At 43.2% G+C, this 15,264-nt stretch overlaps 1 protein-coding gene across 1 annotated transcript in view; it reads right to left on the bottom strand.

Annotated features, from left to right (window-relative positions):
* The window catches only part of LOC126335819 (tektin-1), a 120,756-nt gene that overhangs the window by 88,134 nt on the left and 17,358 nt on the right, over positions 1-15,264 (bottom strand). The window lies entirely within an intron of this gene.

Raw genomic sequence — 15,264 nt, 5'->3', positions numbered from 1 at the left:
AGCAGAGAGGTCTTATTGAGTTCTTTTTGGCGAAAACTAGGGCATCGCAAATATTCGTAGACGCTTGCAGAACTTCTACGGATGCCTGGCAGTGAACAAAAGCTCTGTGAGTCGGGGGAGGCGTCTGTCATTATGGCAACAAGGTCGCTCAAAAACCTGTTCGGTCACCCGCGTACCGGTAGCCGCACAGTTGTGCTACCCTCAGTAAATTGAAGGAGCGACTTCAGCGTGCTCGTCGTCACAGAAATGTAAACAAACTTCTCCTTTTCGTTGACAACGCAAGATCTCACACAGGTGTCCGCACCCGAGAGGAGCTCACAAAACTTCGCTGGACTGTTCTTCCTCATCCCCCTAGAGTCTGGATCTCGCACCTTCCGATTTATATCGTTCTATCAATGATGAGTGCAGTTCGCTGGAACCACTACGTAGATGATGGGGAGGTTACTGACGCAGCCAGACGTTGATTTCGACGTCGATTAGTCGAGTAGTACCGCACGGACATACGAGGAGTCCCACTAAGGTGGCATTAATCCGTCGTTTTGAACGGACATTACGTCGAAAAATAGGGTTTTGTAGCCAGAAGGACCACGAAGATGTAATACGAGAAATCAGGGCTCATACGGGAAGATTTGGAAAGTTCTTATGGGACCAAACTGCTGAGGTCATCGGTCCCTAACCATAGACACAACTTAATCTAATTTAAACTAGCTTACGCTAAGGACAAGACAAACACACTCATGTCCGATGGAGGACTCGAAACTCTGCCGGGGGGAGCCGCGAGAACCATTTTAAGGCGCCATAGACCGCGCGGCTCATATGGAGGCATACAGACAGTCAATTTCTTCCTCACCATATTTCCGAGTGGAAAAGGAAAGCGAATCACTAGTAGTGAGCGGGAAAGGAAAGGAAGAGACTAGTAGTGGTACAGGGTACCCTCCTCCAGGCACCGCACAGAGTCTTGCGGAGTATCTATGTAAATGTAGTGCAGAGTACTTTAGCACAATTATCATTTCACTGCATCCTGTTCTATTCGCAGACGGTCCGCGGAAACAACTCCCGTCAAATCTCCGTTATTGTTGCTGAGGTCTTCAGTCTGAAGACTGGTTCGCTGTGGCTCTCCGCGCTGGTATATCCTGTGCAAGCCTCTTCAGCTCTGCGTAAATACTGCATGCTACATCCACTTGAAACTGCTTACTTTAACGAGGCATTGGTCTCCATCTACCCCCAACACTTCTCTCCATTACTAAACTGACAATTACTTGAACTCTCGGGATGGGTCCTATGACCTGCTCCCCTTCTGTTAGTCAAGTTGTACCATCAGTTTCTTTTTTTTTTTTTTTCAATTCATTTCCGTATCTCTTCATTTGTTATTCTATCTGCCCATATAATCTTCAAAATCTTTCTGTAGCAAAAAGTTTCACCACAAGGTTCTTTCTATTCTCTTCTTCTCTGTACTGTTATAATCTACGTTTCACTTTCCTCCAACTCTGCGCTCCAGACAAAAATCTCCATAAAAAAGTTATATACCAACAAAATCTTCTTTTTCATAAATGGATGTCTTGCTATTGCCAGTCTATATTCTATATGATCTCTACTTCAGCCACTGGCAATTACTTTGCTGCCCAAAAAGCAAAACTTGGTGCCTCATTTTCTGATCTAATTCCCTCACTGCCAGCTGATTTACTTCGACTAAATTGAATTACTTTTGTTTATTTTCTTGTTAACGTCTTCTGCGTAGGTGTCTGCCAATTCCGCTGCTCTAGGCTTTAAGTCCTCCACTTCCATTTACGACTTAGGACGCCATTCGTCCATTCTTACATACTCTACATTTAGCTATGATTAGATACGTTTATGTACGTATATCTTAAAACAAAAACTATTCGATACTTTGCGTTGTCAAATCTCCCTTGTACAGAAACATAATGCAGACTCGCGGACTGCACAGACTCGAACAACCTTAAACAAAAATCAAACAAAACCTTGTGACCTAAGTATTTGTTTGTATTTTGTCTTTCTCTTTCGGGCGCGTAGGATCCATTTCGATCACTTGAACTTGTCAAAAAGAATAGTACAGTATTTGATAGTGTTTAAATTAGGGAAATTAATAATATTATATAGAAGTAGAATAATAGTTTGGAGTGGAATGGAACACTTAACTAAGAAGATAAGTTTAGCGTTAAGTACTGTAGATACACTCTAAAATGGTGTGGGTGCCGTTGCAGGAGTGAAAAGTATCGGTCAGACATACAGATGCTGGCCAAGGGTTTGGAGAGTCAGAGTAGATCTTTGTAGATGGCCCGGTGGAATGCTTTCCAAGGTGAGGACAGCGTACGTTAACAGTAGAGTTATACCACTTCCCTTTAGGGCCAGAGACCAATACTCACTCAGAAGTGACGTCAGAGTGACATGTCACTTGATGCAGCAGACGCCGTGTTGATTTAGGTGTATTTGCCTATTTTGTGCGAGAGAAGATCGGAAAGTAACGTACAATAATTTTATTACCAAAAAACTTAATAGGTAACAAAACAGAAAGATCACAAATGAACTTACATCTTTTACCTACTTTCTTACATGGTCAACAACAACCACAACATATTTCCCCTGTCATGGTATCAGTTTCAATATGCCATGTACGTAAAAGTCCCTTTTCTTGGAGTAGAGCCACCTGTAGATTGCTGAGTTCACTACCGCTTGTAGCTAAGTGTTGCCTGGCCAAGAATTTCTTCATGGGACCTAACGGATGAAAGTCCGATGGTGCAAGGTCCGGGCTGTCTGGTGGATGCCGGAGCATCTCCCACTCCCATCACCCCGCCACCCCCCCTAACTTCCTCACGAACAGGGGCAGCAAGATGGGAATGAGGATTGTCTTGAAGAAGTTTGACACCGTCATCATTATTGGTGTGGCGTTTGTCACAAAGGGAGTTTTAATGCAAGCTGCAACATTCGCAGGGGTCTTGTGCCGAGAAAAATCCACCAATAACACACCATGCATATCCTAGAACACTATCACAAGCGCTTTCCTAGCACACTGCGTCACTTTCATTCTTTTTCGTGCTTGGGAAACAGCATGTTTCCAATCGATAAAGGCCTTCCTGGTTTAGAGCATGTAGTGGTACGCTCACGACTCATCATCAGTGACAATTTCTTTCAGAAAGTCATGCCATTCTGCGGCGTAACGCGTTAAGTGATCGAAGCTTGTCATCATTCGCCGACACTTGTGGTTGTCTGGCAGGTCCAGAGGCACCCAGCGAGCACTAATTTTACGAAATTCGAACGTGTCATGAACAGTATTGTACACTGTACCACAGGAAACATTGAACTGCTGCGACAAGTTTCGCAGTCGCACACGCCGGTCGTTCAGAGTTTCTGCCTCAATGGCTCCGACATTCTGCAGGGTTGCAGCTGTTACCAGCCGCCCGCAGCGTGGCGAATCACTAAGGTTCACACGGTCCTCCTGGAAGAATGCACACCCACCGTCTGGAGACATTGCTACGGTCCATACAGTCGTCCCTACATACGCCAGGTACGTCCCTGTTGATTTCGCTCGGTTTATGCCGTTTGGCTCACAAATATCGAACTACACTTCACGGCTCTCCACAAGTTGGCGACAGTAACCTTCACGGCATGTTTGTTTCTTAGTTCAGGCTTCTCTCGTTAGAGCTGCACATGGAAACAAAATACCCTCTGTAGCACAAATTTCAGACTATATCGTCGTGAAATTTCAACATTCCAGTTGCTGCACCAGGGGAGAAAAAAGTGTTGTGTCTTACTATCCGATGCCCCTCATATTATAACTTGCTGTACGCTGTTTCAAGGCAACGAAGCATTGAGCATCTGTCAGAAACACGTCAGCCTTGTGCCAGACGCATCAACAATGTAAGTATTCAAGAAACACCACGATAACCGACACAAAAGACGAAAATGGCATGTCTTCGGAACAGCGCAGTCGGTTAGGATGTGGATTACAAAGTCAAAGGAACTAGGTCTGCGTCGTGCTATACGCTAATTTTCTTTTTCATCTTAGCGTTTTTAACACATACTCCGACTTTTGTAATGTTCCATGCTTTCTTTACATATAAACGCGCATTTGAGGAATGAGTTTCTTTGAGCTTGTGACTGCTGTCTGATAAGAGTACGAGGACGAAACAAATATTTGGCCGTTTATTTCCGAATATATGGCGATTTCGAGTGTGTGGTTAGGCAGGAACCTAAGAGCATAGCTTAAACTGCTACGAGTGCCACGAGCAATGCTTAGCGTGGGCAAAGAGACAGATGCCTGCTTTACATGTTACAAAAAATTACAGGCACTTACGGCTGGTGTAATCCTGCCGCTAACGACATGTGGGGTAGGACATTCATAGGCTGACGCCAGGCAAAACTGTTGTTCATCCTGAGGTAGGAGTAGAGTTGTAAAACTACCACAGGCTTCTGTGGAGTACCATAAGCAAGTGTAGCTTTGGTCAGTTAACGCCGTACCTGAGTTACCTGACTGTTGGGTGTGTTGCATACCTTTTAGGCGTTACCTCACAACAAACGCTTTCCTTACGCGATCAGTGTCTTACTAGAATCCTCTAAAAACCAGAAGTGGTGAACCGTCTAAAATCTGAGTGAAGATATATAAAGGCCTGGGTAACCCACGGAACATTTTTGACGTAGTATCTTTCTGTCTGATATATTTAAGAAAAAACAGTATTGATAGCGAAACTGAAACTGTCAGTATTTAATTCAGGTTTTATTCGAAAATTGTTGATTTGTAACGTGGAAGAGAAGTATGTTGTGGTAAAAATAAAGAAGGCAATGTAGATTTATCACATAGCGCTAGAAAACACAATTTCCTTGACAAAGAAATAAAATAAAGAAAAACGCAAAACAAGAAAATATCAAACATAGATTCAATACTTTGTCTAACGTACATAAAACATTTTCCTGTTATTTATTAACAGCTTTTGCATTTGTCAGTTATAGCAGGAAATTCTTGCCTTTGATGACGATGGAGAACGACCTATTGAATCCACAATAAAAACAATAAATATTAATTTTTTATGTATTTGCGCATGGAAACAGTACTTTCATCGTAAGTAATTGCTTTTGTTACATAAAAACGCAGAAGTTGCGTGATCAATTAATTTTTATCTCTTAAAAAACGCAATATATATTCTGTAAGGATATAAAATACGCAAGGGACTACCACTGAAAGATGTGCGGTTTCAATTATGTGCAAAACAAACAAAAAACTAAGGGAAGTTGTCGGCTTCCATTTTCTCTCTTATACACTCTTGAACCGTATTATTGGTACAGCACAAGCCTAGGTACGAGCCAATGGTCCAGCCTACGTTGCATGCCTAAAAAAAAAACAGTGTCCGACAAAAACTGAGCAAGCCAACCACGGCTCTGCTGAGAGGGTACGTCTGAAACAAGTCGCCTGGAAAGATTAATAAGTTCTTTTTTTAAGTTGCAGAAATTATCAAATAAGTTTAACCAAAATTAGGTTGGACGCTGGGATCGGTTCCTGTTTGGCTGGCACAAACGTTTACTGAGCGAACTATACAGGAGAAGAGACCACTCACACAAGACGCTTTTCCCAATTAAGGAACAATTCGCAACCTAGTCGTTTCGTAGTAAATAATAGCATATTAAGACAGTAGTGCTGCAACAAAGTTCACTGAGGACATCTGTTTTAGATTATTCGCGACAGCTTTAATAGAAAGTTTGACAAAACTTCGTTTGTTCCGGATTGGAACCCACTGGCGCTCTTTGCCCTTAATTCCTGCTGATGTTTCACACAGTGTGTTGTGTGCCAGAGCACAGAGATCAAGGCGTGTGGGCAGATTCCTGTCAGATTTTGTGCAGAACTTCCATTTTAACAAAAATTCACTGCACATCCCCTGAAGAAAGACCCGTTCCCAGAGACTGGAAGACAGCACAGGTCAAACCTGGCAACAAGAGGGGCATAACAGAAGTAATCTACAAAACTAACGCCCAGTCTCATTGAAATCCATCTATAGTAGAATCTTAAGAGTATATTCTGAGATCAACATAATCATGTATCTGGACAGAATGTCCTCATCTAGGATGAATTCCGATGATATCGATCATGAGAAAACCAACTTGTGCTTTTCTCACATGATATTCCGAAAGTCATGCATGAAGCCTATGACGCGAAGGCAGTGATTTTTGCCTTCCGAACAGAATTTGACACAGAGCTATACCAAAGCTTAATAACGAAAGCATATTTACGTGATAAAACGTGTATGAATAACTGACATGTAGTCAATTACTGCGTACTGTGCGCGCAAGTGATTGTATTATGCTAGGAGCTGCTAAATCAAGAAACCTGTATTGAGAAAATCTGCAAGATTCTGTGCGAGCACTTCCGCCCTCTCTGTGGTTACACTAAATATTAAAACTAAGTAACTTATGTTGTCTTCTTCTCTTGATTAAAATAGCCCTTTGTTATTTTTCTTTTTCATTTACCGAACCAACGAAGTGTGATGGTTAAACTAGTGCGTCTATCTGGTTCAGTAAGCAACGGATATGTATGGGTTTATAAATAATGTCTAGATAAACAAGACATTCGACTCATTACCAAAGCTTGAGGGATCTATTTTTAATTGTTTCAGAACTTCTAAAGTAGAAAATTTAATGACTTTACAAAAATGAGCACCAGATAGAACTTCACAGCAAAACCCTACTATAGTTTACTTCACTCATTTAGTCTGTAAGATTATTCAACAATGAAGGAATGCTATTTACCTTAAGCTACTGATACTTCCACGGATCTTAGATTAAAGTTTTTTTTTTTATAAATTATTTACGAAAGATCTAAAGACAACACATTTATTTCACAGGAGCACAATATCATACCTTCAGGCATAAATCGTGACGTCCACTAGAAATCGGAATTGACTACGCAATGTCGAGGTTTCGAAAAGAGAAGATGACGCTACAAGCTACTTTGTTTTAATATTTCCTGTAGCCAGCTAGTGCGTAGAAGTGAACCGCACGGAAACTTGCACATTCGCTCAGTGTAGTTTCATTGACTTAGCAGCTCTCAGCATAATACAATCGCTGGCGTGCATACTACCCGGTAATATCGAGTAATGACATTTAAGTTATTTACACACTTTCTGTTACAATTAAAAGGGGTATCGAACAAAATTTGTGGTTGGGTTGCCGATCTCTTGATCGAGAGGACGCAGTATGTTACCTTGGACGAAAGTATCATGCCCGATTGAAATGTGTTAGGACTCTTGTTGTTCATGTTTCATATTAGCGTAAAGATTTGCAATTTGCTTTAAATGAGTACAGTCCAGTCCAATTGTCGGAAAGAAGCCTGTATCTTGCAAAAGGCGGAATAGAAGATTTTTTTTAACTCGTTCTTACAGTTGGAAGGATTGGAAAACCGAGTTTGGCCAATGAAATTTATCTTGGCTAAATTTTCTGCAGTCAAAAAACTGAAAATTTCTGACTTTCAGTTTTTCCAAAAAATTTCATTTTTTTGTGCTCCTGCCTTTTCTTCTGAAAAGAGCACATAATTCTTTACAAATTTTATTATTACAACTTTTTTCTGCATTTCAGTACCAAGGGCGCTAGAGTTCGCCAAAAAGTATCAATTTTTCAAATTTTGTGCAAAATAACAAAAATACCTAGTTTTTGAGCACTTTTATTTCAATTTCTGTTTATATAGTCGTAGTAGTAATATATTATATGTTATGTTATACTTTGGAAATGAAATTCTCACTCTGCAGCGTGGGCAGCATATATAGCATCGTTGATTTTAAATTTAGTAGCTAGAAACACTGTCAGGTAAGATTGCATGAAGGTTTTTTTTTTTTACGGCGTACAAGACTAATAGTTGCTTAGAAATGCCGCTCATGTTTTATCATTGAATCATCACTTACAAGAAAAAGTTTATAGGAATCGTTATTTACAGGATAACATTGCATTTTATGATTGCAAGATCTCCCATTGCAGGAATCGATGATTATGGAAGTTCCTTCATAGTGGGAGAATAAGTTAATCTCCTCGTGCTTATAACTGATTTAGGCCGATGCATCAAAACTTATTTTTTATAAAGACAGCAAGAGGAAGTGCAGAAGAGAGGTGATTTTGCAGTGGACCAAATGGTTCAAATGGCTCTGAGCACTATGGGACTTAACTTCCGAGGTCATCAGTCCCCTAGAACTTAGAACTACTTAAACCTAACTAACCTAAGGACATCACATATATCCATGCCCGAGGCAGGATCGAACCTGCGACCGTAGCGGTCGCGCGGTTCCAAACTGTAGCGCCAGAACCGCTCGGCCACACCGGCCGGCGATTTTGCAGTGCATCCTAAAAGTTCGACAAGGAACATACTCTGTTCACTCACGCTTCCGCTTTTTTCGATCAAAGAAAAATGAAGTTTTGCGACATAATTAAGAAACGTGAACACCTACACTCAACACTTTGTACGTTCAAGATGCTACCCGTGAAGAAATAATAACTGCTGGAGAACAGTTTATTATCGTTACAATGTGAAGGTGTCAGAAGTTCCCAGACGAACTGCGGTGCCAAATATTCGCCAAGTCTGCCATGAAAACCAAACTGAATCTTGCAAGTTTGTCACCTACTAAAGACGCTGCGCAACATCATTCGTTACGGAATTACCAGTACGTCAGAGTTGGATGGGAACTTCCTGAGGATGCACTGGACTCACAGTAAATAAGGTCCAAGGCCTCTTGCACTAAAACAAAATCCAGCACCTGAGTTAGTTCACCACGTCGTTTCGTGCTCATGTAATCTGAGCTGTGGCGGAACGTGCTCCTGCAGCAAAGCAAGTTTGAAATGTTCTTCCATTTGCAAGAACTGCAGTGGAGTCAACTTTGAAAACGGACCAGAATTTCTGTATGAAGAAAGTGAAGCTGAAACAGATTTTATGGAAATTATTGAGAATACAGACGATGAAATCAGGGAACTGGAAGAGGCTGTCTCAGTGTTGGAAGAACAGGTCCATCTGGGACCCACGCGATCTACTTACAGCCGGCCGAGGTGGCCGAGCGGTTCTAGGCGCTTCAGTTCGGAACCGCGCTGCTGCCACCGTCGCAGGTTCGAATCCTGCCTCGGGCATGGATGTGTGTGGTGTCCTTAGGTTAGTTAGGTTTAGTTAGTTCTACGTTCTAGGGGACTGATGACCTCAGATGTTAAGTCCCGTAGTGCTCAGAGCCATTTGAACCATTTGATCTACTTACCCTGATTCTACTACTCAAGGTATTTCAGGTGACACGGAGAACTTGTCCCAACAGAATGTTGGAAGTGACTCACATATCCACATCAGTGAGCCAAAGGATGAAGTCCACTGTCAGAAGTATTACGCATCCAGAAATGTTGATAATAAGTCTTAGTAAATATTATTGTCTTTTTAATTGGAATAAAGCTGCTGATGTTTCATTGCGTTGGATGATTTCTTTTATATAGTATAATTAGCTACCTGCTTTAGTTGGCCTATTTCAGCTAATAATAGTTCAGTTTTCTGGCGCTGGTTATTTAATACAATGAACAAGGCGAATCCGCTACTCCTACCAATCCGTTTTATGTAACCCACAGTGTGGCTGTATCAGGAATGGTATCCAGACAAGTAACAGCCACGCAATCGATATAATTTCCCTCTCAGAGCTTTGGGTGACTATTAGCAAACACAAGGGATGACTGGCCAAGAATTACAGGGTATTTTTGGGCCAAGATATACCTTACTCCTGCCATAATTATCCAAGCGTCTCCAATCTTTCTTTGTGTAGTTATCGGTGTAGTCAACTGGTTTTTGGATGTCTCTCTAAGTTTATTTCGTTGAGTTATCAAAATGGGAAGCTTGGAAGTAGCAACCTTTCGGGATATAGCCCAACGAAAAGATTAATATATGACTCGACGGATTAATGTGCTAAAACAGTTTCGTAACAAAATTTGTACAATAGGTCTAAGAAGACTTCTAATACTTGTTACACCACAAAGTTATTACTTCCACACTGGGTATTTTGACATCTCCTGTTAATTTCATTGTTTCCGGTGGTTAAACACAGTTTCTGAACCATTTACGAAAGATTAAGTACTCTAAACGAAATAAACTTACATGGACATTTAAAACCTATATGCTACATCACTAAATGCACGAAAGAAGATTGGAGACACTTGGATACTATTGGCAGATGTAAGTCATATCTTTGTAGAAAAATACTGTGTAACTCATGAACAATCCTCATTTGTATTTTTTACTGTCCGATTCCGTTTGCTAACAGTCGCTCGAAGTTCTGAGAGAGAGCCTACATCGATTACATGGATGTCACCTGTCTGGGTACCGTTTCTGATACAGACATAATGCAGGATATGTGCACAAGCCGGGGCTGGAATGCCCTGGAGCGCCGGCCGCGGTGGTCTCGCGGTTCTAGGCGCGCAGTCCGGAACCGTGCGACTGCTACGGTCGCAGGTTCGAATCCTGCCTCGGGCATGGATGTGTGTGATGTCCTTAGGTTAGTTAGGTTTAAGTAGTTCTAAGTTCTAGGGGACTAATGACCACAGCAGTTGAGTCCCATAGTGCTCAGAGCCATTTGAACCATTTGCCCTGGAGCTTAACTTCGACTAGTAATGTATGAATCACAACAGATGGACGTCCAAAAATCAACCAATTGCGCATGGAGTAATTGAATGCCGAAAAGTGAGATGTGTAATTCCAATATATAACATAATATATATTTCTTCTACATAAACAGAAAATGAACGACCTCAGAAACTAGGTATTTTCCCATTTTGCACAAAATTTGAGAAACTGATATTTTTTGATGAACTTGGTATTGAGGTGCAGAAAAAACCTAAGAAAGTCGACATTAAAGTGCCAGGAGCATGAGAAACTGAGATTTTTTGAAAAAACTGAAAATGTCCGAAATTTACAGTTTTTTGACTACAGAAAGTTGGAAATATGCCTTCAGAAATTAACGTTGCTACTACTCCAACGCCTGAGGTTCCGTCAACCCTTCTGATACCCAATGAGTGGGATTTGCCTAGTTTCAAGCGCTAAAGCCAGTATGAATTGGTACTGAAGTTTCGACACGTGCATTTGTAACAAGCTCAACAAAAATGCGTGTGTGGCACCGAGGGTACTGCGGAACTGGTGAGTCTTAGAAGAAACCTTAGCTGTTTTATTCACGCACATGCAAATGTTGCACTCCCACGTAATCGTACTACAGGAGGTCGGAAAACAAGAGGGCTGAAAAAGCAAAAGTACCCTTTGGTGTTCCAGATCATAGTTCAAATTTCGTCGAATGCTTTTGAACAGTCCTTACCTGTACACGAGAGCAAAAATTGCAGTCGCGCTGCATTCCCAAGAGATGCGATCATATTCAATGGGGATGCAGCCGCACGATATCCATAGAGAAGGGTTGAAGCGCCCGAGGATGTCAGCAGTATCAAAGATTGTCAAGAATATCTTCATATTACTCATTGCGCTGCAATCACGAAATGTGTGGGAATCAACGCCCCAGGGAAAGGCTTTCTCTGAGCGGCGGTGTGTTTTCCCCCACTCGTAAGAATACCGCGTGGTTTCAACGCCGAGTGTCGTGGTCCTGACCTCCATCGCAAAGACGTCAAAAGAAAGAGTGAAATGTGGGTAGGAGAGATTGTAACGACGTTCTCATCGTGTGACATGTCCACGTGGGCGTTGGGCAGAATTGAGATGAAATTTCGTGACCTCATTAACCCACCTTTCAGCTTGCATGAACTTCTTAGCTGTGGCCTTTTTTTCGCATATGTCGACACCTTCGTGTTTGAAGCTTCGCGGAACCCGAGGGTGAAGTCGCACGGTGCCACACTTTAGCTCCATTACAGAGGAAGGCTGTACGTGCTTTTGAGTCAAACTTCAAACTTAAGCGTCACAATGGGAGACATTTACAGGGTTTTCGAAAAAGTGATCCTTTAATGATGCTGCACAGTGTAGAAAGAAAACAAGATACAAACAATGATGTAAAATCATTAACGCCTTCTAAATATTGGTGGATGTATTTGAAGGTATGTACTTTATCGAGCAGCTGAACGGAGTTATTTTGGAATGTTTAGACGACACTTTTTCTATTCTTTTAGTTCTGAGGAGTGTGGAGAATTTACTGTACAACTTTTTGTCAAGGCCAACCATACTGAATCTTGCTTTTGTCATTAATAAATCCTACAGAGGGGTCCAAAAAATGTATCCACTGTTTAAAAGTCCTTAACTGGCAAACTAATTGACGGAGTTGTCTAATCTTTGGTAGTGTAATAGTTTGTAGTTCCGGCAATCGCCACACAAGCGTTGTATTGCGTTGTTTTGTTTTGTCAGATGACAATCGCCAGATAGTCAATGTTTTCTTCTTAGTTGCACTAGTTACTCGAGTAAACATGGCTGAAGCAAGGCTTACATTCGATGAAAAGAAAGTGTTTTGAAGTGGTATTATAAGTAGGAAAACATTAACGAGGTTCAACGGCAATGGTGAAATGAGTATCAAACAGAGCCACCGACACGTTAACGATTCGTCGCATTCGAGACAAATTTGAAGCCGAAGGCTGTGTTAAAGGTGTACACAAACAACGATCTGGACGACCTGTAACAGTAACAAGTCCAGCTAACTCCCGTCGTGTGTTACAACAATTCGCTCGCTCAACACGGAAGTCTGTGAGACAGCGTGCCCGTGAAACTGGAGTGAGTCGCTCAAGTGTTCGACGAATTTTGAAGACAGCAAAGTGAAAGTGCTACATCCCACGATTGCTACACGCAATGAACGAGGACGACCCAGATCGTAGAATGGAGTACTGCAAGTGGTTTACTAACATGGTGCGCAACGATGAAGAGTTTGCAGAGATGATTGTGTGGTCTGAAGAGGCACAGTTCAAATTCAATGCTACAGTAAATCGCCACAATTGCATCTACTGGGCCGCCGAAAATCCGAACGTCCATGTAGACAAAGCCGTGAATTTGCCAGCAGTAAATGTGTGGTGTGGGTTGTCTTACCGTGGCTTGATTGGACCATTCTTCTTTGATGGCACAGTTACCGTGAGGTGTACCTTCAGAAGCTTCAGACATCTATTTTACCTGCCATCCGAGACATGTATGGAGACGGAAGAGTTTACTTTCAACAAGATGGTGCCCCTGCCCACTACCAAAATAGTGTCAGGGCGTATCTCGACGAAAATCTACCAGGAAGATGGATAGGCCGTAGAGGTGCTGTGGAATATCCAGCACGTTCCCCAGAACGAACTCCTCTGGACTTTTACCTGTGGGAAACACTGAAGGACATCGTTTATCGACAAAAGCCACGCACATTGGATGAACTTCGAGAGTCCATCGTACATTCATGTGCAAATATCCAACTGAACACGTTGCAGTCAGTATTTCGTGCTGCAGTTCGGCGACATGTTTGTGTGTGGGTGTTAATGGTGCCCATTTCGAATACATACAGTGATATCTTTAAGTTGGACTTTAGGCTACATTTTTCATCAAAAATGAGACAGCTCCGTCAATTAGTCTGCAAGTTATGGACTTTTAAACAGTGGATGCAGTTTTTTGGACCCCTCTCTATCGCTTCTTCCTACATTCTTGTAATATATTTAGACGTTTTCATGAAGAGATTGGTTTCTCAGAATCTCACTTTCGTCGTTCGGGCGTGAAACTGCACAGCAGACAGCTCTCACAAAACATGTAGTTTTGGTGCTGTCTTGTAAACAAAAACGATCACCTGGAACAGTCAAGAATTAGTACAAAAACAAAACAAAAGGGCGGCGCAGTACACTCACTTGGCACGAGTTGTGGTATCATACACTCCTGGAAATTGAAATAAGAACACCGTGAATTCATTGTCCCAGGAAGGGGAAACTTTATTGACACATTGTTGGGGTCAGATACATCACATGATCACACTGACAGAACCACAGGCACATAGACACAGGCAACAGAGCATGCACAATGTCGGCACTAGTACAGTGTATATCCACCTTTCGCAGCAATGCAGGCTTCTATTCTCCCATGGAGACGATCGTAGAGATGCTGGATGTAGTCCTGTGGAACGGCTTGCCATGCCATTTCCACCTGGCGCCTCAGTTGGACCAGCGTTCGTGCTGGACGTGCAAACCGCGTGAGACGACGCTTCATCCAGTCCCAAACATGCTCAATGGCGGACAGATCCGGAGATCTTGCTGGCCAGGGTAGTTGACTTACACCTTCTAGAGCACGTTGGGTGGCACGGGATACATGCGGACGTGCATTGTCCTGTTGGAACAGCAAGTTCCCTTGCCGGTCTAGGAATAGTAGAACGATGGGTTCGATGACGGTTTGGATGTACCGTGCACTATTCAGTGTCCCCTCGACGATCACCAGAGGTGTACGGCCAGTGTAGGAGATCGCTCCCCACACCATGATGCCGGGTGTTGAACCTGTGTGCCTCGGTCGTATGCAGTCCTGATTGTGGCGCTCACCTGCACGCCGCCAAACACGCATACGACCATCATTGGCACCAAGGCAGAAGCGACTCTCATCGCTGAAGACGACATCTCCATTTGTCCCTCCATTCACTCCTGTCGCGACACCACTGGAGGCGGGCTGCACGATGTTGGGGCGTGAGCGGAAGACGGCCTAACAGTGTGCGGGACCTTAGCCCAGCTTCATGGAGACGGTTGCGAATGGTCCTCGCCGATACCCCAGGAGCAACAGTGTCCCTAATTTGCTGGGAAGTGGCAGTGCGGTCCCCTACGGCACCGCGTAGGATCCTACGGTCTTGGCGTGCATCCGTGCGTCGCTGCGGTCCGGTCCCAGGTCGACGGGCACGTGCACCTTCCGCCGACCACTGGCGACAACATCGATGTACTGTGGAGACCTCACGCCCCAAGTGTTGAGCAATTCGGCGGTACGCGTACCCGGCCTCCCGCATGCCCACTATACGCCCTCGCTCAAAGTACATCAACTGCACATACGGTTCACGTCCACGCTGTCGCGGCATGCTACCAGTGTTAAAGACTGCGATGGAGCTCCGTATGCCACGGCAAACTGGCTGACACTGATGGCGGTGGTGCACAAATGCTGCGCAGCTAGCGCCATTCGACGGCCAACACCGCGGTTCCTGGTGTGTTCGCTGTGCCGTGCGTGTGATCATTGCTTGTACAGCCCTCTCGCAGTGTCCGGAGCAAGTATGGTGGGTCTGACACACCGGTGTCAATGTGTTCTTTTTTCCATTTCCAGGAGTGTATATCGATTGGTGCCCTACTGGTGTCTTTAGT

This window comes from Schistocerca gregaria, chromosome 2, assembly GCF_023897955.1.
Source record: "Schistocerca gregaria isolate iqSchGreg1 chromosome 2, iqSchGreg1.2, whole genome shotgun sequence".
NCBI classification, from domain to species: domain Eukaryota; kingdom Metazoa; phylum Arthropoda; class Insecta; order Orthoptera; family Acrididae; genus Schistocerca; species Schistocerca gregaria.
The sequence above is the reverse complement of the archived record's forward strand: the minus strand, read 5'-3'. Positions and strand labels throughout refer to the sequence as shown.